This window comes from Phasianus colchicus, chromosome 9 (genome assembly GCF_987193195.1).
Source record: "Phasianus colchicus chromosome 9, bPhaCol1.hap1.1, whole genome shotgun sequence".
NCBI classification, from domain to species: Eukaryota; Metazoa; Chordata; class Aves; order Galliformes; family Phasianidae; genus Phasianus; species Phasianus colchicus.
In genome coordinates, this window is record NC_143444.1 from 28,066,730 (window position 1) to 28,092,699 (window position 25,970).

Here is a 25,970-nt window from a genome sequence, read left to right on the forward strand (position 1 = left end):
CATTATTTCTTCCCCATGTTACTGGCGGATCCTTTTCTGCCCTGTATATTTTTCTTTCAGTCACATCAGAAAAGTACTAAAAACTAGCCAGGCAGCTCTTGAGAGTAAGAGACCTTGTACAAAATACGCACTTCTTCACAGGTTGCTGGGATGTGCTGTAACAGAAGTTTACAGATAAAAATGGCATTTTCTCTCAAAGATGATAAAATATTTCCACAGCTGACCAAGTGTAGTGCAGTTGTCCTGGCAAGTCCTGAAACTTGCACGTGGTCTTCTCCCAACCATTTCTCACTTAGCTCGAATACTGGCATAACTAGCATGGTAAACTTGACTTGCTTGCTGTTAGTGAAAGAAGGGCTGGAATGAAAGCAGAAGACTCTATTGCTTGTCACTGGTGGCTATGAGCTGCAAATCTCCTGTTACTCAGCACAATCTCCAGTGTATAAATCCTGTTTTTTTAACCCTGCAAGACCATACAGCCCCTTAGACACACCTACAAATTTCAGTGGAAACTGCCAATAACAGGCTGAGATCCTGAAATAATTAATTAGTGCAATTCTTCCCTAAATTCCAACAGGAACTGTAACTTGCATTAAGATCTCATGGGCAGTGAAGTCCTTATTACTGTGAACTCCTCTGTCCTTCCTGGGCCAGTACATTTGCTCTTCAGTCTTACTGAAGGTGCAGACCTTCAATTTCAGTTTGACTTTTAGGGTACGTTTAACTGAGCTTATACCTACCATGCACATTGCTTCATTTCATGGGGAAAGTGCTAAGATAGAGATGAAAGATAGCCTGAGGCATGGAGTTCTTGTAAGGGATGGCAGAAGACGACTTAAAATATCTTTGGAAGAGTCCTAAAATCTTGTTCTTTTTAACTGGACACATCTGGCATAGGCAGGCAAGAATGCTCTGTCCCAGGTTAGCAGATGTCATGAAACTAACGCTTTCTTGGCCTACAGTGATTGAGTGCATGAAGTGGAGCAACATGAACAGCAAGGCTTTATGTGCAAAAGGCTGTTCTTGCAATGTGGACATGGCCTTCTCTGCTCAGTAAAGCAACGCGCACTAGGTTTGACACTTCAGATTTCATCTTTTCACCCCCGTGGATGTCTTTGTACAGTTATGTTCCTTTCAGAGTAGAACCATCCGTCAACCAACTCGGTGCCTGGTGCATATAAGAGACATGGATGGGTGGCTGCTTGGAGAAGAACTGTGCTGGCTGAAGGAGTGCCAGGCTTCTAGCCCTCCTGTGGGAGGAATCATCTGAATTACCCTCGGATTACTTCAAACAATGGGAGGAAAGTGGTTTGCTGTAACCTGACTGAATGAGTCAGTCCCATTTAACTACAACAGCGTGTGGAGGCTCTTACTGCTTCTCACTTCAAGCACATTGCTTACTGGGAAATATCCTTGGCCTTGTCATAAAGCTCTGAACAGACTCAGTTCTGCTAACATCTCTCCTTTGGGCATCTATGGGGCAATTTGTAGTGGGGAGCCTGCGGCTCATCAGCAGAAGTCGATAAGGGAAGGCATCTTTTCAGGCCTCATGGAGGGCCTAACTCAGGTTTGGAATACTGCATTGTGAACTTATCAGACATAATCTCAGGTTCCAGCTGGAGGCTAAGCAAGGTGACCTCCAGGGGTCTCTCCCAACCTACATTTTTCTGTGATTCTAGGAGTGAAAGGCAGTGAGCTCAGGACTGCTGCAGCACAGGCTGCTGCCTCGTGTACCTGATGTGAATAGGACCATTGTGTAGTTACTCGAAGGCTCAGATAGACATGTCCTGGCAAATTAATTGCAGTGATCTAGGCTTTTGCTATCCTCAGCTATTGTACTGTGTCTCTGGCAGATATCATGCTTGCAGCAGCATTAAGGAAGGTGTGAGCTGGAGCAGCTGAGGATGTTCTCATAGTTCCTACAAGCTGTGTGTAATGCACTAGTCAAGTTTTAGATCCTGGCAGCCAACTGCTCAGATAATGGGAGACAGAGCTCTAACTTTATGCAGCCAAGCTTGGAAAATGAAGTCAAAGCAACTTGAACATGACTTGAGCGTGGAGAAGGGATGCTGCAGTGTTCCATACCATCTGAATACTAAACAAAGTGCAACACGGCTCCGAACCACAATACTTATGCAGTCTCCATCCTCTGAATTTTATCTTTGAATTGGCTTTGATTCTTATGGCATGTTTGCCTACAGCAGCTGTGAGAATGTTTAAACAGTGGAATTGCTGCTGTAATAAATATATCCTTCCAAACCCTTGCTATGGGTCTCCTCAGTGGGACTTTATGTATCATACTGACTGGTACCAAGGATATGCAGAGAAGATTTTGCTTGCTGGAACTGCCAGCTCAGTGCTGACTCACTGGCAGGATCTGGGTTTGTGTTGCTCTGTAGTAAAGCAACGAGGGGTGCTGCCTGGGAAGCACAGCCATCGATGTTGCCACAAATGGATGTGAAAGCAAACTGTTACCATCCTAGGTGATTTTTTTTTGCCTTGGCAGTGCAAATGCTGTGGCATTTAGCCAGAGGCCAGCTTAAAGCAAAGGCTGCTTTCCCATGCCAGTAGGGGAAGAAACAGAGAAGACCTTAAAATGGTCATAGATGAAGGTTTCTCTGAATGCTATTTTTGACCAGTACTCTAATTTTATCTGCTTTCCTTATGTAACTTTCAAATTTGCAGCTGAATAAACTTTCAGGGAAGAGGAATACTTCTAAGAGAGCTCAAACTTTTTCTGGATTGATGCTCACCCATGAAAGATTTCCAGAGCAGCTGAGGACATATGTACATCAAGGAAAGGGCTGTAAGTTGAGTTTGCCCCTTATTCTGGAAATGGCATAAAGGAATTATTCTGTCTTTGTTTATGACAAGAAAGTGCAATTTCAGCTTAATACTGGTGATGGAGTAGATTCAGGGTAGGTTTGGCTACATGGAGTTAGCATCCTTCCTGTCTGGAGCACCCTACCCAAGCTTCTGGCTTACCCCTGTACCCTTGCCCACACCTCCTTGGGCTCTGAGCACACGAGCAGCAAGCAGAGGTGCCAGCTGTCCTGTCTGCTCTGCTCCTGCAAACTCCAGCAATGGGAAGAATGGAGAGTCCCAGGGAGAGTCCCAGGGAGAGCCTGGGTGGAACGAAAGCAAGCCCTGCTCTGGCTTTTCTCTGCTGTCATGGCCACGTGAGGCAGATCACGAGCGAGCAAAATGTGGAAGCTTTTCTAATGCTCTCTAGGGACCAGGTGGGTCCCTGGCTGCTGCAGGATATGGCCTGAGAAAGGCTACCTTTCCTTTTCCCAATTCCCTTTCCGTGTTTACATCTGCAGGAAGAAAATCGCTAGTATCCAAGCCAGATGTCTTCTCCAGCCCCTCCCTGCCTCTAAATGGGAAACGTTTGCTGCAGCAGCCTGGAAAAGCCAGGCTGGTGACCAGCCAACCGTGAGGGATGGGGAAAACAAAGGCTTGAAGAAATGCAAGTAAAAACAAAATGAATATCACTCTAAACAGGAAAAATGGCTGGAAAGGCAATGCACCTGCACCCCTGTAGCTCATTTTTTGTTTTGGAAAAATGGAGGGCAAACTACCTGATGGGGAGCATTTGCATGAAATTTTGTTGATCACATTTTTATTTTTAGCAACTGAGATAATAGATCAGCAAAAATATGAAGCAATAATGACAAGATTCATGAATTGGTGCATTTTCCAGCTGTCTGTCCTCAAAGCAGAGGCTACAGCTGGGTGGTAGTTCAGGGGCTGTCTTATGCCAAAGGCATACATTTGGCTAATGTACTCCAATAGCTAATAACCTGATGAAAAGTCCAGTGAAACCAGTGGGAGGCTTCCTATTGGTTCATGTAATCTTTGGATGACTCAGTTGTATAAACAAACTAACATGAAAGAATAACCAACATTTGCCCCTTCTCAGAAATGTACCAGCCCAAAGGGACTGTGCTCATGTGTTTGTAGTTGCATCTGACTCTGACACCCTATAAGGAGCCCCAGATCATGGGAACATGATGTGGCAACGTTTGCAATCTTGAATGTTTTGTTGAACCATGACAGACTGCAGCACATTGCTTTTAGTAATGATAAGGAAAGGTTTATGCAAGTGCACACCTGCACTTGCAGGGTATGGCGTTCATCAATAATGCCGTGTTCCTGATTAGCCATCAATTGCTCTGAAGCACTTGCTGAAATAGGAGAGGGCACAGTGACTGATTTCTGCTGTACAACTTGTATTGTTTCCACTGCTCCCAACTTGGTGCTCTGCAACGAAGTGTAGCCCTGTAGAACTGCTGACCCTTTATCTTCCACTCTGTGCCATTGATCCCGTTTTGCTGTGTTGATGCTGCTTTGTGCTTTGCCAAGAGTTTGGATTTTTTTTTTACCCCTGTTAAAGATGGACATGTGGGAGATGTTTTCAGAGAGATGTTTTGCTCGGATGCTGTGTTCCTCCTACAAAGCCCACTGTCTTCCTTGTCATGTCACGACCTGCAGCATCTCTGACCAGTGAGGCACGCTGACAATATTTAGGACTAGAGGCAGGATCCTGCACAGTGAAAAGAAGACACCATCATTTCTGTTTGAATACACCATATCACTGATTGTAGTATGTGTGACACTGCCACAGCAAATTCCAGCTTTGACTTTTGAAAAGGGTTCCCAAAAGATCCTTTCTGGATGGGAACTGCAGCATGAGCTTCTCTCTGGGGAGACGAAGTTGGGGCACAGTGATCATCATGGCAGTGTTTGGAGGCAGAGGGTGAGCTGACACACTGCATGTCAGTACTTTTATTCCTGAAGAAGGCTCGAGAGGCAGCCAGAGGCCATGTGCAGCCTTTTCTTCAGTTGAAGGTCGAATGGAGAGCTCCTCTGTATGAATTGGAGCAGTCAGAGTGAAAACCTCAGCTGAACCTGAGAATGAACTGAGGATCTCAGCACATCCCCCACAGCTCCTGTTCAGCAGCACTGTATATTATTTTAAGGGAGCTTTCTGCAAGAATTGTGTTGCATTCTGAAAGAGGAGATTGTTTCACTTAATTGATGTGGGAAGGTCCTCACATTACAGACCTTCCTGCTTACAATATTACATTCTAGGGTTCATCCTGCTGCAGTTCCCCTGTGCTGTATGGGAGGCAGGGCCCATGGCAGAGGAACCCAAAGCCAAAGGCTGTTGATGTAACAGAAGTCTCTTGCCTATGAGCTGAGCTATGTTGGATTTCTCATTACACCTGAATGCAATTCACAGTTACTGGATTTTGCTCTGGAGAAACAGTTTGGCATGTCCTGGAGCTGAAAATCACTGTGCAGCTCCCAAAGTGGTCACCAAGGTGAATGCTATCCAGAAAACAGAGTGACCCAACCCAACCCATTACCTGGAATCTTGACCAAGATGAAGTATCTGTGTCCTGAAATTCTCATTCAGTGATCTTCTGTTCCCAGCTGTAGGTCCCTATTCCACCCAGCCCTTTGTAGCCCTTTTACTTCCAGGGCCACAGCATATTATGGCTGCAGAACCATTTCTTTTGGAGATATATGGCATTTCTCAGGCTGTGCTCTGGGTGGACTGTGCTATATTTAAATCCACTTTGCTGGTGCAGAACTAAAGGGCCTCCAGAGTTGTAACTTCCTAAGGGCTATTCTGCAGATTCCTTCCTCCTTTCTTTTTTCTTTTTTTTTTTTTTCTTTTTTTTTTCTTTTTTTGTTTTCCTTTAACGGAAACTCTCAGTCTTCTTAGGAAATAATCCTTTGTTTCTGTCATGAAAAGCCCTGTGCTCTCCTGGCCGCCAGCATGGAGGAGCCAATACCAGAAGTGCCACTTGCGCATTTTGGTACAACCAGGCATGTCTTAAATAAACACTTGTTTATTTTTCTACCTTTCTGTTCAATTGCATCATTGCCAGCATGGAAGGTAAAAGTATCCAGTTCAAAGAAGGCGACTGAAAGCTTAGGCTGACATCCTGTCGTAAATATAGAACTGGCCTCATGACAATGCCCTGCTTGGGAACAATGGGGCTGGGCTGGGAGGGAGAAATTTGTGAATTAACTCAGCCTGGCTAAATGATTAACAGCTGATGGAGGAAGAGCTGTGGGCAAGGCTGCCTGCTCTCTGGGCACTTCTGAGCTGGCCGTGCATCAGCAATGCCATCCCTCTGTTGCATTGCACTGCAGACCTGTTTCCATGATGAGGATGAGAGCCCCAAGACAGAAATGAGAAGGTTTTTTGCCATAGCTTTTCCACTGAAGATGGAGATCCCATGTTGATTAGGAGTCTTGTTGTTGCTTCTCACGATACCTGAGAGAATTTGTCATGAGATTTTAAGATCCATACTGTGGCTGTTGGTTGGTCTTGTCTCTGACTCCCACCTGGCAGATGTTACCAGCTCCTGCCCCCAGCAATGAGGAGCAGGGTTTGGAAGGCAGGAGACGTGTTTCTAGCTGCTCTGTGTGCTTACAATGTGCAGGTGGGAAGGCAAGGATCAGTCCTATTTGTGGAGGAGCAAACTAAGGCCCAGGCACAGGGACTGCTTTGAGGCTTTTTGGGATCTGGTGGTAAAGAGGGTACACTCCCGTGCTCCAAGTATTCAGTTTGGTGAATCTTTTGTATAAAACCAGATTTAATTTAAAAAAAAAAAAAAAAAAAAAAATCACAGAGAACAGCCCAAACTTTGCTCAGCTTCATCCTTGTTTTTCTTTGTCTAACTGATTTTTTTTTTTGTGACTGTCATGTGGAAAGCGATGGCTTTGGGCTGGGACAGTCCCTGTGCCCTGAGCCACCTCTCCATCCAGGGCTGAGGCAGCAGACCTGCAGTCACAGCACGTGCCTCTCACAGGTTTATCTTATCGAGCACGCAGAGTTTGGCATCTAAGAGCTGAAGTGCTGGGTTTTCTTCTTTTCTCTTTCTGTACAGCACAGGGTGTGCCCCATTTGACCTAAATATTTGTGAAGTTACATCCTTGGGCCAGGCTGACAAAAGGTTATAAACTCATTTGTTTTCATCTGTCCTTAAGCTGGGCAGGCTGCAGTGAGGCATGACATCTGCCTGACGCCGGGTCCCTCACACCTTCCTCTGACGCAGCTGGGCCTGGCTGCTGCAGGAGACAGGATGCTGGGCTGCATGAGCCATGGACCTGCCCCAAACTGATGATCCCTTCTTCCCTACCCAGGTCTGCTGCTGCCTTCACACCTCCTTCAAGCTCTGGAGGTGCCATTAGGTTCAAAAGTGAATGGTGTCACAGGAGATATGTTGTGTTGGAGGGGTCTTCATGATCAGGGGTTTGATCCCCAGCTTGGTGAACCCATGGGGGTCAGCTCAATGTGGCAGGATAAGGAGTTTCCCTGTGAAGTCAGTGCCATTAGGGTGCTTTGTGCCTGCACTATTGGCTGAGCTCTTCTCAGTTTGGAGAAAAATTGGAAAGAGCAAATGTTAGTGGAAAGAATGCAGGCAGCTGAACCCTAGAAATGAGATGTGTTTGCAAAATTACACCAGTTTTACCATATCCCCAGCATTGTTTAACACCGTCTGTGTTTGATTATGGCTGTGATGCTGTTATTTCTTTTAGAAGCAGAGAAGAGCAAGGTGCAGCATCAGTATTTAAGCATGAGACAGAGAGGAAGGGATTCCCCATCCCACTCTTGGCCAGGAGGTTGGTCAGATTCCCAGGCAGGTGCCAGCTGTGCCCCACGTGGGCTGCCAGGGCATGAGACAGCCCCCATCTGCATGAAGCAGCCCTGGGCACTGCAGGAAGAGTATTGCCACGTCTCAAGGCAGTGCTGCTCGCAGACCCCTGGGCTTGGACAGACATAAGGGTCTTGTTCTCAGGGGTGACACGAGGTACTACAGAACAGAGGCAGTGCAGCCCAGAGGCAGAAGCAGGTACAAAGCTGGTGCTGCCTGTGCTGAGCTGGTGGTTGGCCACGAGCATCTTGTGGTGATGCAGGTTGATCCTGCTGTTTGTATATGCTCTGTTATCAAAGCCTCTAGAATGTTTTCCATCAGCTAGTTCTTAACCCTTCACAGAGCCAGACCAGTTCCTAGGACTGGAACCAAGAGCTGGATCCGAAGTCGAGGCTTCCTGCCCTCCCTTTGGAGGCTCTTTATAATAAGAGCACCCCCACCACTAAGAAAATGAGATCAAAATATTTTAAAAAGAAGTAACAGCTAACAACTTCCAAAATGCCAAGGTATCTGTGGAACAAAGCAATTTGGAAAAGCATCAGCTCAGCTCCCTTCTCAGTGTCTCAGGATCCCACCCTGGCTCACAGGTGCTACATACTTACAGGCAATAACCATTTCCCCCAGCCTGCTGGCTGTGCTGTGCTGCAGCCCTCTATGGAGCTGGATGTTGGCCCAGGAAGGGCACGTTGCTGGCTCGGGCTCTGCTTGTTATAGTATAATACATGTCCTTCTCTCTCACTGGCAGTAAGATGTACAGAATGTCCCTGTCTGACCTCTCATCAGCCTTTACAGACAGATAAAGGCTTGAGCAATCCTGTATAGCTTCTATTTTCCATGCAGTTTTTGAACAACTCTATCAAAGCTTAGCTTTCAGTATTTGTAAGCTCACAGCAAAATGAGTGCCAGAAGCAGAAATGCATCTGCTCAGTGCAATTACTTTCCCAGGATCTTCAGTTCCCGGAACACTAGTTCAGGCTCTGGGCAATACAAAGCTCTGGGAGGGATTTCAAGGGAAGCTGTGTCCTTCATGTGCAGTTCTGTTTCACCGGTCTCTGAAGACAAACTGTTCTTAACTGCATTGCTTCCCACTACTCGCTTGAGTTGCAAAGGTGAAGCAGGAATGCAGCTGAAGTGAGAAGTGAATACACTGAGAAACCCCAGTGCGAAAGCTTTTCTCCCTGAAGAACCTGAACATTGATAATTGCTTGAATTAGGACTTGCTTTGCCTAAAATGGATAGGGAATGAGGGGAAACTGGCTGCCAGGAAGGAAGGAGGGTTAGAAGGGAGTGCCAAAGCTTGATAACGATTTGAATCCTCAGCTGCTGAGTACCAGGGCAACTCCTTTGGCTCACTGAAGATGATATCTTGGGGTCTGGTGTTACAAGACACTGGGCACTTTGTCACATGTTTTGCTCTAAGCTTAAGAAAATCTTTTTTGTGTTGTTCTGAAGCCATTCACATCATTCCCTCTGTCCCTGCCCCTCTGCTCTGCTCTAGGTCTTTGCTCATTGCATCCAAAATCTTCCTTCATTCTTTGCCCTGCACATGATTCCAGCAGTGCTCCACCACCACGTCAGCTGATACCCTGCATGGCAGTCCCAGCACCCACCCCAGCACCACCATGACCTCACCTCACTGATGCCAGCAGTGGGAGAGGCTGTGTTGGGCCGGGGTCACCAGGTGGCTCTCGGCCCCAGCCTGAACTTTTGCACTGTGCAGAGGGGAAGGTGGGTAAGCTGAGGGCTGCGAGGAGCCTGAGAATGCAGCAGCGTTCCTGTGCCCAGACTAGGTGGGGCAGTGCGAGGGGATATTAGCTCTCCCCAGCAGTCAGTGTCTGAAACTTCCGTGTATTGTTTGCCCAATCCTAAGAGTTTCCCCCCCCCACTAAAAATAGCTTTTTGTTTGTAAGTTCACTTTGCATTCAAGTTTCCTCTCCGGGGTTTCTCAAGAGGTTCCTTGATATCTTTAAATTTACTTGAACTGCAGGAACAAAAGGCTGCAGAAGTCTAACTGCATTAGGATGGAGAGGTTTTCATCCCGGGAGGAGACAGGAGGAGGCAGCTTTAATACAGCTTTATATTTAGTGCATGTTTGATTGGCGTGAGCAAGCTCCACGTTCAGCCTTCTCTCTGTTCACCCAGTCAGAGCAGAAGGGAATGCGTTGTCCTCCTGGGAGCCTGGGGAATAGTTGGCAGCAATACCACTCAGCTAAAAAACGTTCATCATGGAGCAAACACCAAGCAACAGCAATCCCTGTGCTCTCAGCTCCAGCCCTTGGCAGCTGTTATCTGCACCAGATGTTGTCCTGGGCAAAAGAAGATGCTGCGCTCTGGGGCAGAGGGATATATGTTTTTTTCTGACATTATTGCTTGACTGACTTCTTTTTAAAATAATGCCTTGTAGAACATTAATAAATGGCTGTTTATTTTGACAGCGGTGTCAGAGCATGCTAATGTGTTATTGTTTGTACCACGGACGCATAAAGGGAGTTTGTGTTGCTGGTTCCAGGGAAGCAGGAGGGTTTTGCTGGTGGTGGATGCAGTCCAGAGAATGTGCATTACATATGGGTGTTTATGTCTTGCTCTGACTGTAAGAGTTCATTTGGTTGATGAAAGATTGTTTGCTTGCACTCGAGGAGCTGGCAGGATGGTATTTATACCATTGTCAACTCTGTTAAAAGTTTCAGATGTCACCAACACTCTCAGATTGAAAAAAAATAACAAACATGACACAAGAACAACCCAATTATTAATTAAATCTGAATTTCTTCTAAATTTTGTTGTGTTCCAAAGCCATCTGCCTTAAGGGCCTTTAGCTCTGGGCTGATCCCAGGGCATGCAACCTGCAAGCAGGCAGCTTGCACTCAGGAAAGCAGAGTTGGGCAGCTCACGCCATGCTTGGGGATGGCTGTCACACGGCTTTGTTGTCCCCTCTGCCTAGGAAGCTTCCGTAGGTTGCATCCAGGGCCTTTCTAGCTTCCATTTCCTTCCAGTCCAAACTGTAGTGGATGCGATGCTGCTGCACCTCATGCAATGTGCTAAATACTCTGGTTGGAAATAGAACACCTCTTCTGATGGCCTTTTGCTAGCCAGCAGTGCATTGCGACCACTCCTTGGGTGCAACACCTCTATTTCAGTACTTATATCTTTCACGGGAAGGGAAATTAAATCTGTGAAACACAGCCCTTTATTCATGCAAAAGAAAGGTCACGAAGACATGAATACCAACTCCGTGGTGGAGGGATAAATCCCCAACTCAACACTGCTGCTGGAGCCAGTGTGGGGTGAGTATAGCCCAAAGATACCACGTATTATGGCCATAGGAAAGGAAAGGTTGCATTTCTTTGCTTTTGTAGCCTCGTCTGCATTGAAACAGTGCTGCTTCTGCACGTGTCGTGGCACTGAGTCATGCACAAGGCTTATCAACAAGTTGGCGTTGTGCAACTGAAATGTTACCGCTCGTACGTGTGAGAATGGTTCTTAGGACAGCATCTGAATTTATGTAGTGTTAGTAATAGGTGGATACGTTTTCTGCTAGCAACAACTGTAATAAAATCTGATTACAACAGAAACTAAATACTAAATTGAATCATAAAAATAAAATAAAAATGAAGTGCTGGTGGACTCCCATCTAAATCCGCTTCAATTAAAGAAACTGCTGAGGCCAAAATTACACTTGGAGCAATTGTGAAGGACGGGCCCATAATGTCATCTCTGAGTCACCACTGCAGTGAGTTACAGGCCCTCAGAGGCCACCAGCTCCCCTTGAATCCATGCAGAGGAATGGCTTTCCCAGTTGGTGTTTCTGAGTTACCGTGTCTGCATGCACAGTCTCGGGTTGTTCTGGGTTGGCTGTGAGGCTGTGCATGGGTGAGCAGCGGTGCAGCTGAGGTCCCTTAAGCCTCTCCAGGGCAGAGCTCAGCTCCTCATGTGGGAATAGAGGGGTTTGCTCGAGATAATGACAGAAAAAAGCTTGCTGTTCATTGCAAGTGCAAGTGCTGAGGGCTTCTGGTTCACATGGCTTAGGGATGGGGAATCCTTGCCCCGAACACAAATTTGCCTGTGTTCCTACACAGCTTTGAAGTGTACAGTCTCTGGCTTCCACAGAAGCTGCACCTCATCCTACTAACGTTATTAATGACTCCCTTCATTTTTATTTGCAGGGAGTCTCTTTTATGCTCTGATTTTGCACTGTCTTGCGGTTGTAATTTTCTTTGTAAACATCTGGTCAGGAATTCCCTATTTGGGTTCTTCTAATCAGAAGTGGCAGTCTAGGATAACCTGTTTGTGTTTGCATGAGGGTCATTCTGGTAAATCTCTCCTGAAATCCTGAAAGTGTTTCCAAATGGCTTCAAAAGTAGCAAACGCGAGGTCTGCATCATTAAAAACAGAATGAACCTCTTGGTCGATTCATGCCATTTCTCTTCCTGAGACGGCCCCTCTGCAAGCATTGTGGAGCTCTGATTTCCCATTCCAACACAGGCCCTGGCTCTACCTGTCCCATGAAGTCTTCAACAACTGCTTGGTTACCAGAGGACAGAAACAGATTCAGAAAGAGCAGCGATGCACTGGCACTGCTGCCCAGGGAGCCGGTGAACTCACAATCCCTGGAGGTTCTGACACTGTGGGGATGTGGCACTGAGGGATGTGGACAGTGGGCATGGAGGGGTGGGTTGGGGTTGGGTTTGCTGATCTTAGGGGTCTTTTCCAGCCTCATGGTTCTACGATTTCAAGGCAGACAGCTCCTTGCAGGCAGGATTTCCAGAGGCACAAGTCCTGCGCGCTCCTGAGTGACAGTTGTCCATCAAAGGGGCTGTTTCCTCTGAAGGAAATCATTCACGTTCTGTAAGGCCTGACTGTGTTCTTCCTCATGCCGTGTGCCAGCACATGCTAACAATTAAAGCCACACATGATGCAAAACCTCCAAGGTAGAACTCCTTCCAGCCTCCATGCAGCCCATCACTGACCGGGGCGATGGCACAGATGGTGCAGTGTGACACAAAGCCTGGCAGTGCCTCTGTGTGCGTTTGGGCTTCATCTGAGAGGACACCGCTGTGCTGTCCGGCTGTGCGAGCGGCTCAGGTCATGCGGATCATCCCAGGCAAGAAAGATGAACTTGCATTTTTCTCTAGTGATGATGGTGATGTCATGATATGATAAACAAAGTATTTCATCTTTTCTCCTTTTCTTCGCTCCGTTCCAGGAGCTAGTCAGGGTTGCTGCCAGAAAGCTGACTTTTCTCCTGGCTGATGCATGAGCGCCCATCAGTGCTGAAACATCACTGGAATGTTCTGTCCTGCAGACACGAGGGAACAGAAACCTCTCCGGAGGAGGAAACGTTAGGCCTAAGATCTGCAAGCTTTGTTTCTGTACCTGTCACCATTATTTATTATTTCAGGCAACTTCAGAGTTTATATAGAGCTCCTGGAAACTGGGGCTGAACCTTGAATGAGGAGAGGAACAGATTCTCAGTGCCCAGCTGCTCATTTTGACAAGCAAACGGAAAGCTCTGTGGTTGAGTGGGAAGTATAGCATCCCAAATTACCAGGGCAAGCAGCAAAGCGATACTTTGAATTCCCACCGGTGCAACTTTGAAAGCAGCTGTTTTGGGGGCTGAATAGCAAGGCAGTTTGTTTGCAATTAGGTTTTGTTGACTTTGCCAAAGTGCCTCGTCCAAATAAAACTGTGTGTGAGCGTGTGCATGCACACCCAGCGCTCATGCATATGCGCACACATGCTCACACGCATGCACGCACATTTTCTGGCATGAGCCCACTCCAAAATGAAATCCTTCCTCTCAGGTAGTCGCAACACTGCTTTCTCACCAGTATCCCAAATGTCAGAAGATTTGGGATGAGGTCCAGGCTGGTGCTCCCTGCTCCTGCCACGCACCTCTCCTGGCCATGCTTCTTCACTTCTCCTTGCTCCTGCTTTGAGATAAAGTGACTCAGCAGAGCACAGCAGAGGATGAGACTGACTCAGAAACAGCCATCAGCACTCAGGAAAGGGCTCAGACTGTCAGTTCAGTGACTTCTAACTATGCTTAATGTGGCCTTGAGTCTTCCTCTTGGTTTTATGGGAACTGTGCGTAGAATTAGGCACAGTGATGCAGGAGTGGAGTTAGCTGTGGGTCAGGTACGTCTATGGGAAGTGATGTGGACCTGTAGGACCTCTGCACTGCAGAGTTACAGGGCCTCAAAACCCACAAATGCTCTGGGAAGTATTTTGGATGGGGTGGTGGTCTCCATCCCACCTACAGAGCCAGCCATTCTCTGCCTTCACAGCAGCTCTTGCTAATGGGGCCTTTGGTAATCAGGGGCTCAGGCACAGAAATACCATTGCTGTGGTGCTTCCTGCAAGGTTATGAAGTGGTAGAGGAATCTGGGAGTTACCAAGGGAGAAATCCCAAATACGTGCGCATTTTCTCACTGCATTTGCTGGCAGCTGTGGATGTGCTGCTATTCATCAGGGAGGTATGAGAATACCAGAAAACAGTCCCTCATCTGAGTTGAATGATTTTGAGATCAGGAATCTTGTTTTCCTAAAATTCCCTGAAACCAGCCCCTGACAAGTACATTATGGCCAAGAAAACTATCTACTCACACTGCAGTCTTCTGCTGCTGAATGTGAAACAGGTACAGAAGGGAGCTTTAGTCAAAGCCTCCATGCTTTTGTGCTTAGGGTTGAGAAACTGAAGCTTATTATACCGCACTGCATTTTTTCATGTTCTATAGCTGCACAGTAGAAAAAAGAAATATATTTCTCCTTCAAGTATATATGGCAGCTCTAGTTCATCCTAGGTACTCCATCACTCTTGTGCTGAGATGGTGGCTGGAGTTTTTGCTGTTCAGTTCAGACCTACTCCAAGCACACCTGGTAGAGGATCCGTAGGGCCCACTCTGCTGAAAAGCAGCGACCTACTGTGCAAGAAAGCAAGCTGTGTGATTATGAAAGGAGAGCAAATTTCTTGGAATAAAGTCGAATTAAAGCAATCCCTCCCTTCAGTAGTTCGTAATGACGCAATCAAAAGCCAACGTAAGGAAGTCAAGGGAAATGCTGAAACCCTCTTGAAGATTTTTCAAACACAAGCTGAATTGTGGCCAAGGTGAGAAGTCCAAAAAGCTCAGACTGAAAAAAAAAACTCTGGAATTTATTAATCAAATTTTTTTTGTGTGTGTGTGTGTTGAGAAATATATAGTCAAAAGCATTAAACCTTTGTGAATAAAAAGGCCTCTTAGTCAGCCAAGGGAGTGAAATGAACCCTGTGATGCTATTTGAAGTATGCAGGTGGCATGCACAGACACTTCTATTTACCTTTCTACTCTGGTGAGTTCATAAAATAATTAAGAGGTTTGCTAGAAATAACGAGATGAAAGGTGGTCAATGGATAAAAAAGCTGAAATTGTGTTTAAAAAAAAAAAAAAAAAGTACAGGAAAGATGTGTGCAAGGGAATGGTTCCTGCTGCAAACTGATGGGAGCTCCATCATTTGGTTCATTTGAAACTGCACTGCACACAACTCTAGAAATATGCTCAGGGAAACAGCTGTAGGTTTGTTTCTCCCGGGAAGTGCCAAGATGATCTAATAGATCTTCATAATTTCATTTCTAATTTCTACGCTTGAAATAATGTAGACAAACCTTGAAATATAGCATTCAGTGTGCTAATTCCTTCCTTTCTTCCTGTCTAGAGAAAGATGTTGAGTTGAAGGCAATTATCCAACATTTTTGACTATTATTTTTAGTTTGGTTTCCTAAGGAAATGAATCTCATGTGAACGTGGTGTGCCTCGCCTGCCAAGCCCTTTTCTTTCCTCTTCCCCCAGGAAGTTCTTGGCCAAAATTCAAACGAATTCAAACATTCAATAGAAGGATGGGGTCTGGAAAGATAGGACAACTCTTCATGATTTAAGAGTAGAGGTAGATATAGGGTGCACGTTGCACTGTTGGACAGGGGTCGCGCTGAAGGTTGGCCTGTATTTGGTATGTGGGAGCTCATGGGGAGCTCAGCCCAAGGTAGGAGTCCAGGAAACAAGCAGCCTTTGGGCGTACTGAAGTGAACCCTATCGCTGGGGCTCTGCAAAGGGCTCTGCTGGGCTCTCACAGGGCTTTTTCCCCTAATTCCTCCTTTGAAGTGCCCTCTCCTCACGCCCGAGGAAGCTGATGTCATCGGAGGATGGGAGGCCCTGGCCGCCCTTGGCCAGTTCCCACCTTTACAGGAAGGAAATTCCTCAGGGCAGAGCTGTTTATCTGTTGCCCCCTCGAGAGCCGAGCTGAGAAATGATGTGGCTTTCTGATTTTTGGATCTCCCCTTGGCCTCCCCTGCTCAGGAGCAGCTGCCTGGGGACAGCCCCTTGATTGCAGTGTCAGAAAGCCGAAGCCCTGGCGCCTTAATTACTTTTACACCTTGCTTGTGGAATTTGCTCAGCAGAAACACAAAGCCTCATGCAAGCTTGTTTCTGTGAATTGATTAAGGAAGAAAAGCCCAACAAACAACACCCCTGGGATTCACGAGGGCAGCGAGCCAGCACAGCTCTGCCAGAAGGAAAAGGTGGGACTTGCTGCTCCGGAGGATGCAAAGGAAGGGGCCCTGGTCACAGCCTCAGAGCACTGTTAGGCAGAGCAGGGCATGGCTCCCACCCCAGCACTGTGCTGTACTGAACCCCCAGGTCTGACTTTCAGCCCCACACGAAGCAGCAGGTTGCCCTGTGCATGGGCACTGGCTCATACCAGCAGCCCAGGAAAGATTACACCTTATCATGGAGCAGCCTATGGCTGGGGATTGTCTCTGACAAGTATCTGCTTTGCAGCCGAGGGCACGTGTCGGGCAGGAACGTGCTGCCTGATGTCCCAGCCCACAGCATAGCCACAGCTTTCCCTGCACTGCAGTGTCTCAGTGTCCTCTTAGATATCAAACCGTCTGATCCTTTCAGCCTGATCCTCCTTTTAGCCTTCCTCTGTCCCAGGTAAAGGCTTCAGAGGGCTCAGCGCTGGCTCTCTCCTCTCCTGCAGGAGGAATGTGCTGACACTCAGATATCACTGGGCTGGCAACCTGTGCTGGAAAAACACTTCTTTGAGCCAAGATGTTTCTTTTGCGGGTGTAGTTTATCAGAGCTACCCAAACAAAATCAGCTATGCCAGGAAGAAAAAGATCTCTCTCCTTTAGTAGCACTGCATCCACAGCAGGACTTTGTTGGTGTAGCTGTCTCTCGTAGGGATGATGTCTTTGTTTGTTCACACCCATGGTTGACATAATTAGGCTTGCAGAACCTAGCCCGAGCAGAACAAGGGTCAGCTTGCTTCAGGGGCACTTCCACACATCAGTGAGAAACATGGTTGTCATGAGATAGTCCATAGCATCTATTCTCCACCAATTTAAAAGATCTCCTGTTGTGCAGGGAAAACAGCAACCCTAAAATCTTTGCTTTGTCCAGTCATCTTTATTGAGCCTTGGTACCTCCATGTATGTGTGCAGATCTTGCTGACCAACTGCTGTAGGGCACAGATATAGGGCTCTGCTGAATGAAGTGCTTGCAATTTATTTGTGGTTATTCAGGTGGATGACAAAGCATGGAAAGAGAATACCATAATCTGATGACTGTGCTTGCTTCAGTCTGCTAATTGGATTTGCCATGTAAAACTCAGGATCGATTCATTGTTGTAAGGAAAGTTGAAGCAATATGCTTAAATCACATGCTGCTCTTTGTCCTGAACATATCATACAAGGAGAGACTTCTTGTCCTTTTGTGAAGTGCCAGTTCTGCTGAGGAGAAGGCACGTGTGGGGCTCCCATTGGCAATGAAGAGCAGCAAGGTCGGGTTGGGTGTGTTTGGAAGGGGGGTATCACAGTGCGAGGGGCAGAGAGCATTGTGAGGGGTGGCACTGGTGGTGGCAAGAAGGTGTAGCCCAAGGGTGAGAAGCCTGCTTGTGGGCTGCAGTGCTTCTGGCCTGTGGATAAAGAGAATGTCCTTTCTGGGAACGTATCATGAAGTCAGATACCCCATAAGAACTGGAGCCTTGACTGAGCATCCTTTACCAGCTGTGTGATTTCAGATGAGTTTTGTGTCCAGTGACAACAGTTGGCTCCAATCAGAGCTCTCCAGCTGACTGATGGCATAGCCTGGATCTTAATTCCCACCCTTTCGTACCTCCTTCCCTTCTGTTGGACCCAGTAGCCCCATGGAGGCCACCAGCAAGGACTCTGAAGACCACCACCAGCACTTTATGGTGAGCAGTGTCATGCCTGGGAGCTATTGCCTGGCTTTGCAGCTGAGTGGCCAGCCTTTGTGTACTGAGATAGAAAGATTATTTGGTTAATGTGTTTCTGGAATGAAAAAGTTTTTCCCCCCCTTTACAGGCTTAGCTTCAGACTAACTAAATTATGCTCAGCATGGGTGTTTAGGCTCAGTTCTGCAATGTAACTTTGCACCCTTAGGTATGGTGCCTCCCAGTTTGTTGCGATATTAATCTTGGAAGCAAAACAAAATACTTTACAAAAGATCAGTTTAGTGCATCTCCTTTGTCTTGGCAGAAGACAAATTGGAGCTGCAACATCTGTTTTTCTGAAGGGATAGTACTTTTCCACTTCTGGTTTTCCCTGACAGCTGCACGGTGCCTGAAAGGCTGAAGTGAAGTGCCTGTCAGTGGTACCTCTGACACTGAGCAGGAGAATGAGCCTCGGAGATGAGCTTAGCAGTTCAAAGCACTGGGCAGATTTTAATTATCTTTGCAATTATTGCCCTTAGCCTACCGAATGGTGGGGATAAACCATGGGGAGAAAGACTGAATGGTGAAATGCTTTCATTTAGGGGAAAAAAAGGGGTTGTTAGAAGCACTGATTGAAAGAAGAATCCCAAGAAATTCAAATGGGAAATGAAACTTGAATGCTCAGTAGGGATGGGAATTAATCACTGGGGGAAGAATACCAAGGGAAGTGCTGGCTTTTCTCCATCTCTTGATGTTTTCAGATGAAGATAAGTTGTTCTTCTGTAAGAGATGGAGAGATATATATTGGTCAAACATAAGCAATTGGCCTTGATTCAGGCACAACTGAGTGAAATTAAAGGTTTTTTTGATATAGAGAAGTCAGACCAGACTCTTCTTTGTAGAGCTTTAAGCTCTATAAATCCGTGATGCTAACTATTTTCCCTTCTTTATCTAAGGAAAATCCCAAACTGGCAGGTGATACAAGTTGCCCAAGGCCATATATGAAATTAATGGCAGAATCAGGAATATAACTCAAGATTTCCTGGCTTTCTGCCTGGCTCTCCAGTCATGCAGCCCTAAGATGCTGATGCTGCAGGGCAGAGGCTGAACCATTCACTGTCTCTTCTTCCCCAGTGCAGCCACTCGTTGTGCCCCAGCTTGGGCATCCTGCATCCTGTGGCCCAACACCTGAAGGCAGACTTTCTTCCTGCATTCAGGCTGCAGATGTGCTCATGTGGCTGCCTGTCTGAAGCTTGGAGTGGGGAGCTCAGCCCCATCTTTCTGCCAGGCAACGTATGTAGACCTTCCCTGCCCTATGGATGGCTGCTCGGTGTCCCCAGGGCACTCAGGTGCTTGCAGGGACAGGAGGAGATTGCAGCCAGGGGACAACGGACATGCACACAATGGGGCGAAAACCTCCCAGCTTGAGTTCAGATATGGTCAAACTGGAGTCACAATGGAGAAAAGGAAGAAGGGGCTGAGAGCAGCAGTGATAAGGGCCCTGACCCTGTGTCAGCAAAATGTATATCCTTAAGCATGCCTCCTGCTCATCCCATTGAACACACTCTTTATACTACACAGAGGTGAAGGGCTTAGCTGAACCAAAGCTTCCCTAAATGCCTACATGATGCTGTGCATCATTTAAGATACTATTTCTCAGAAGTCACCTGTAATAGAGGAGATAAGATCGGCTATTTCCTCATTCTGCCTAGAAAATGACGTATTTTCTCCAAGAAAAAAATTACAAACATAAGAAAAAGCCCACCAGGAAACAGCAAATCAGGAAGTTGGACAGACAGGGTATATTTGTGCTCGTGAGATGACTTGATGCATTAATAGCAATCTGCCACCCAAATGCAGCTTGGTGCCACCAGCCCAACCATCCCTCAGCTGCCGTGTTGCCGGCTGGCCACTGGCTACCATATTGTAACTCTGGACACATTTCAGCAGTAAGTGATGGAGATGTTGACTGTGGTTTTCCAACAAGATGTCTGATACATGACTAGCCTCATAAATGTGTAGTTTGCTTGGTACTATCTGAAAGCTTATGGGCACAAGCTTGTGTCTCCTTTATGAAAGTAATTCATGCATATATGAGAGTAAGCCTTACCCCAGTATAATATCTTTAGGTTTTTTAGGTTGAAAGCAGTGTAAGATGTTATCAGATGAATCTCATCCTCCATGTTATGTTTCCTTCAAAGAACACAGCTATTTTGTCCTGCTGGGGTGAGAGCCAATCTCAAATCCAAACAGGAATTTATATCCATTTAAAATGGTTCTATCAAGTCAAGAAACCTTTGAATAGGGTCCTTCAAACATTTCTTTCAAGCACGTTCTTTGAAATGCAATTCTCCCCCTCTCCTTTTCCTTGAAGTTTCTATTCCAAGGTAGTTCTAATCTCCAGCAGCTGATAAGAGCAGTGTGGGGGAATTGCTGGAGGGCTCTCCCGGCACACAGGCACCTGTGGGAGCAGCAGGTGTGACAGCACAGTCCCACTCTGGGATGGAAAGCCCTCATCTGTGCTCCTTGCACAAAGGGGAGAAAAAAAGGCCTCACCTGGAGGGGGAACGATGTGAGGGGATGGAAAGGCTCAGCATTGCAAAGTGGGCAGGGGGAGCCTGCTGGAACGCAGTCCTCGTCCCTTACATTTTTAGTGTATCCTGCTTAGCTCACTAGCTAACTGCTAATTAAAACTGGACATATGGAAGATTACTGCTTCTTTGGGTTAATCCTGCAGATCCTTGCAAATGTGTCTCTGTGGCAATGCTGAGCTGCAGTGTCTCGGACTGGAAGAGGGCAGCATATCCTCACAGGTCAGGAAATGCTGTTTTGAGCTGGAAGCTGCAAAATAGAACTGCACAAAGCAGCTATTGAAGGCCTCCGTTTCTCAGTCCTCTTGGAGAAAAGCGACAGCTTTCTGTGAGGCAGTTATTCAGACAGAGGGTGGTCAGGCTTTTTTTTTTTTTTTTTTTTTTAATTTAAAAATCAGGAAGAAGAAGCCAATAAGATACTGCCTGTGTGAGAACTGTGAGCTGGCTGCTTGTGGTGTGCTGTATTCACTCGGCAGCCTCTGCCAAGTCATTTTTCTTTCCTTCCCATTCCTACATATAGTAACCAACCAGGCTTGAAGGAGAAGACAGAAAGCCCCATTCCTCAGTCTTGAAAATCCTGTTATAAAGTCATTAGATGGGCACAACGCTGTGACATAGGTATGGTTCAATTCCAGCAGACGTAGAATGAGGAGTGCTGAATGTACCCAGCCACGTGGTGGGAACAGCACCCTGGAAATGTAACATCAAGCACAGAGATTTGAAAAGTGGTGTTTGGCTGCCTGGCATCCCTCTGCAGTGCAGCCCAGCAGGGGCTCCCCGTGCAGCACCCCACTCCAGGCCATTATTGCAGGAGAACTCAAATAGCTCTATGATGGTCTCTGCTCCCTGAGAGCTTATCTGATCTCAACTGTTGGTTTTTTTTAATTGTGTGAATCCATTGGAGTTCTGTTTGCTTCCTGGATATCTGGAGACTAAAGAAAAGGAGTGTGGGAAAGTCAAATCACTCATTTTTGGGTACCGCTGAAGCTTGAAATGAATTGTACTTTTTTATGACTAAATAGCTTATTATGCTTTACCCAACCCAGGCTGCACTTCCCCAGTTCTCGGCGGAACAACCAGACGTGTCATAGACCAAATGAGGGTCAAAGCATTACCTTTGCTTTCAAACAGCATTGCCTCGGCCCTGTTGTGTTCAGTGTTTTCTTTTATTGCTCTTGAAGCTGAAACACATTCCAGATGTGATTTTGCAAGGACTCCAGCAAGGTCATCGCCAAGTCGAGGTGCTCTGGCTGGCCTGCAGCAACCCCAAGGTGTCCTGGGCTGGGGGTCCCACTCCCTGCTGCCAGCCTGCAGTGGGGGCTATTGTGGTTGATAAACCCTGACTTCTTCTGCTGAAAAGAACTTCTTCATGTCTCTGTGAGGGTGAGGACCATGGGGGCTTGCATCCTCCAGCACCTGGTTTGTTTCTTGACCAGTGTGCTGAAGGCAGGAGGTGGACAGAAGGAGAAGGGAAGTTTGTGCCTTGGAACAGGACGTCAGACAAGATAAATGATATTTGTTATCTCAATGGGAAGCATTTAGGACTCTTAGCAAAACTCTTGTAGTGTATTTCTGCATGGGACTTTTTTCTTAAAGGCATTAAAAAAAAGTAAAGAAAGAAATGACTTCCTTGATGATATCATTCCCCTCTCAATCCTTTAAGCTTACCAGACCTAAGTAACAACACTGGTGTCTATTAAAAATAAATGGCTGTTTTTTCTGCTACTGTTCCCTCAGGACAAATTCAGGCTCAAAGCATGAAGACAACATAAATTCCCTCTTCAATGTGAGCGCTCTGATTTTCAAAGGTCCAAGTGCAAACAGGAGCAGGTACCACTGCAAACCCAGCTGCAAATCCCTACCCCTAGGAACTCTTATGCAAATGTTGTTTCAGCCATGCATGCAGAGCTGTCACATCCCGGACTCAGTGGGACTGAGGTTTAATCCCTGAACAGCAGCTTTCAGGACAATGTGTGTTTTGGTTGTGTCCAACTCTATAGCAGCTGGGTGAGGAAGTAGACTCCTCTGCTGCAGGCTGGAGTTTTGAGCACTGCCCAATGAGGCTTTCCTACCCATGCTTGTCAGGAGGGCAGGGATGTGCTGAGCTGTGAGGCTCTTCCTACAAGAGAAGCCATTTCTGTTGCCCCAATAACCAGATGATGAAACAGGTTTTTAGGAAGACCAAGCACACCGTGGTTAGGAGTATTTAGGGCTCTTTAGGAGATTTTTTTTCCTAATAATTTGCACCTTGAATCTAGGGAAAAAATTATTTACCTATTACACTTTGTGGCAAAGAGTCCCTACAAGTTGTGAGCCAAGCTGCCTCCTTCTGAATTTGCCTCACACGAGTCTCCTCTGACAGCCTTCTGTTCTGTTAGAGGAAGGTGGTCATATGTTTACAAGTTCTGGACTAGATTACAAAATCTGGAGTAAATTCTGCACATGGAATCATAGAATCATAGAATGGCTTGGGTTGGAAGGGACTCCAAGTATTGTCGAGTTCCAACCCCGCTGCCACAGGCAGGGCCACCAACCTCCAGATCTGCTACTAGAGCAGGCTGCCCATCCAACCTGGCCTTGAACATCTCCAGGGGTGAAGCATCCACAGCCTCTCTGTGCAGCCTGTTCCATCACCTCACTACTCTCTCTGTAAGAACTTCCCCGTGACATCCAAAAGTCAGAAGGGGAAAAGTCAGAGCTGGAGATTCTTTTTGATTGTCAGGTTGGATGATTAGAGGAGAACAGGTTCCTCAGAGGGTGATTCCTTTAGATTAGCAGTGGTCAGTGATATGAGCCATGCCCTGCACAGCATGTGCCATGGGTGTCTCCTTGGGGTCTTAATCTCCTGAGTCTTTTCCAATTCGTTTCACCTCCCCCTACTCTTGGGATGGCTCCCTGTGGCACATTTGTGAGCTTGCTGCACAGTTAAGGGCTGTAATAACCCAAGTGATTGGGAGTGGGGGACTGCTCTGGCCTCTCAGGAGTGAAATATGGCTTTGTGTCTGCAAAGAGGTTAAAGCTGCTCCCCAGCACGAGCAACGGAAGGAAATGCCCTGTAGCTAAATTTCATTTTGGTGTACAGTATGAGAACATGTGCAACCCATTACAATAAAGCTCTTGCTGGAAAATGCCTAACCTATGCACTGTAAAACCTAATTAAGGGATTCCTTAAAAAACAAGGTTACCCAGCAGTATCAAGGAGTGGATAATGAGAAGCCGCTTTGTGTAATCTAATCCTTTATCTTTGGGCCTTCGAGGTGTCGGCGGCCAGGGTCTGTCCCCTTCTTGTTGCTGAGATCTTTATTGTAATCTGAGGCCCTGCCATCACAAGGTCAGCTCAGCCATCATTTGTACAGGTGACCTGCCCACTTAGGTTTAGGTTACTATAGGGCCTAACACATCCTCCTGAAGAAGAGACAGTGAGGTCAGCCCTGAGGTCCATGGCACCAACTGATCTGGAACTTGCTTGGGACTTCATGGATGGATGGATGCCAGAGACTCATTGCAGGTAGTGAACAAGGGCAGATTTATTTGCAGGCCAGGTAACATGCAAGCACTCTTCTTGCCCTCAGGCCCACAGAATTATAGAGTGTTTCCTGTTGTGGTCATGGCTGTTAACGAAAGGTCAAAATGAAAAGCCCCCAATCTGTACATAGGCAAAGTCAACAGGAGCAGAGGCTGAGCCCCCTGTTATCACTGTCTGCATCTCCCCCTTCCCCACCCAGCGGCTCAGCCTGAGAGCTAAGCTGAGTTTTACAATATCTGTAATTAGTCATTTTTATGGTGTGCTCATTTGCAATATTCTAGGTAAGGAGCTGTCAGTGTTTCCATTATATACCCTTCTGTTTGCAGCGGTTTACAACCAGGCTATAAAAACACACTCTGGGGCAAAGCTTGCCACATAAATTCTCAGCAGAGAACCTATTTTTGTTTTGGTTTTGTTTTGTTTTGCTCTGTCACTTACAAATATGACTTTTAAATGCATGGTAAATACAGGAAGAAAAAAAAAAAATCAGGTGGCTTCTTCCAGCGTGTGTTTAACCAGGTTTCAGTTTAGCAGTGCTAAGGGGATTAATTTCTGTGGCTTTCGGGTAGCCTAAATTTACTATAATTGAACTGAAAGACTATCTGTAAACTAACATCTGGATTTAGAGCTGTATTTACCGCACAAACCGTGCTGAAATCACTGGCTTGTTAGAGCTGCTGGAGGGCAGTTCCACCGCGTTCAGCCCTGGCGCTGCGCACAGGCGCTCAGCTCCAAAGGCTGCATCCAGTGCTGATACTAACACTGCACGTTGGGAGAAAATTTGGATGCAAACAGAAGGCTTTGTGGATAAACAGAGGACTGGATGCGGATAAATAGAAAAATGGATTTTCAGTGAGAATTTTAGGTGGTGAAGGTTTGACCGTGTCACAGTGTCTACAGGGCTGATGATCCTCGCTCATTTCTAGTGTGATTGGAAATGTAAATGCAGGTAAATGTTTAAGTTTCCCTTTAAAAAACAGAGCGTGGCACACCGCAGTTATTCCCTAAGGGATTTGATGCTATGACAAAAGCATTGCATTCCTCATAGGGGAAACACCAAAGGATTCCTTGGCTTTGAGGACTCAAGATCAGTTAAGAACATTTTCTGTGTAACAAGGTCCAAGTTCTCCAACTCTTTCCCCGCATAAAATATAAAGAACTGATTTATCTCCCTCAAGAGCAAGGGCTACAAAATCTGCTCCTCATCTTCTTTTGATGATTTTGTGGTATGTTTCTCTGATCCTCAGTCTGATCCTTTTAATTTCAAAAGCTTTAATCAAAACCTCTTAACAATACATTCACTTACTGGTTTTGTGGTTTACATTTAATTCTGATTGATTTTTTTTTTTTTTTTTAAAAAGGATGGTTGCATTAAGATGCTATGGCTTCTGTTTTGAGTGACTCATTAATATATGCCTGGGATGGCACAACCCCACTCAGACTGAAGCTTTGTGTTGACAGACCACTGAAATAATACCCTGTGTGTGACTTCCCAGGAGGCAAATAAAGGCTTTTACCAGTGAGACCTTAAACCCTTATCGTATCATGCAAGACTGCTCAGTTAGGGCCTGGATACCCATAGGTAAAACATCGAGCTGAATCACCCTGTACAAAGCTGATGGCTTTGAGTTGGAGTTTGGGTTCCCTCAGCCTGAAGCAGCGTATCAATTTGTATAGGAGTGCAATGAAACTGGGCTGAGCTACTGCCGGATGAATTAAAATAATAGGATCTGGTTTTCAGTTTTAATGGTGGGATTAGTGAGCGAGGAACAATTTTGCAGGAGCGCCGCCTTGTCAGATGGAATAGAATGGCTGCATGTGATTGTGTTTAACTGGGCTTTACTGGGGGCACTTGGCTGGTGTCTGGGAGCTGGTCCGCTTGCTGCCTCGAATATAAAGAAAAACTGAGTAACTGCCTTATTTTTATGAACTGAAATGCAGATCTGATTGCAGACGTCCAAGCAGTGCAGAAGA

General features: G+C 46.4%; 1 long non-coding RNA gene across 1 annotated transcript in view; it reads left to right on the forward strand.

Moving 5' to 3' along the window:
• The window catches only part of LOC149916893 (uncharacterized), a 104,273-nt gene extending 89,216 nt beyond the window's left edge, over positions 1-15,057 (forward strand). Inside the window, exons 3-4 of the long non-coding RNA XR_016469363.1 lie at positions 10,836-12,777; positions 12,880-15,057. This is a non-coding gene — a long non-coding RNA (uncharacterized LOC149916893). The remainder of the gene's footprint in view (positions 1-10,835; positions 12,778-12,879) is intronic.
• The last annotated feature ends 10,913 nt before the right edge of the window (positions 15,058-25,970 follow it).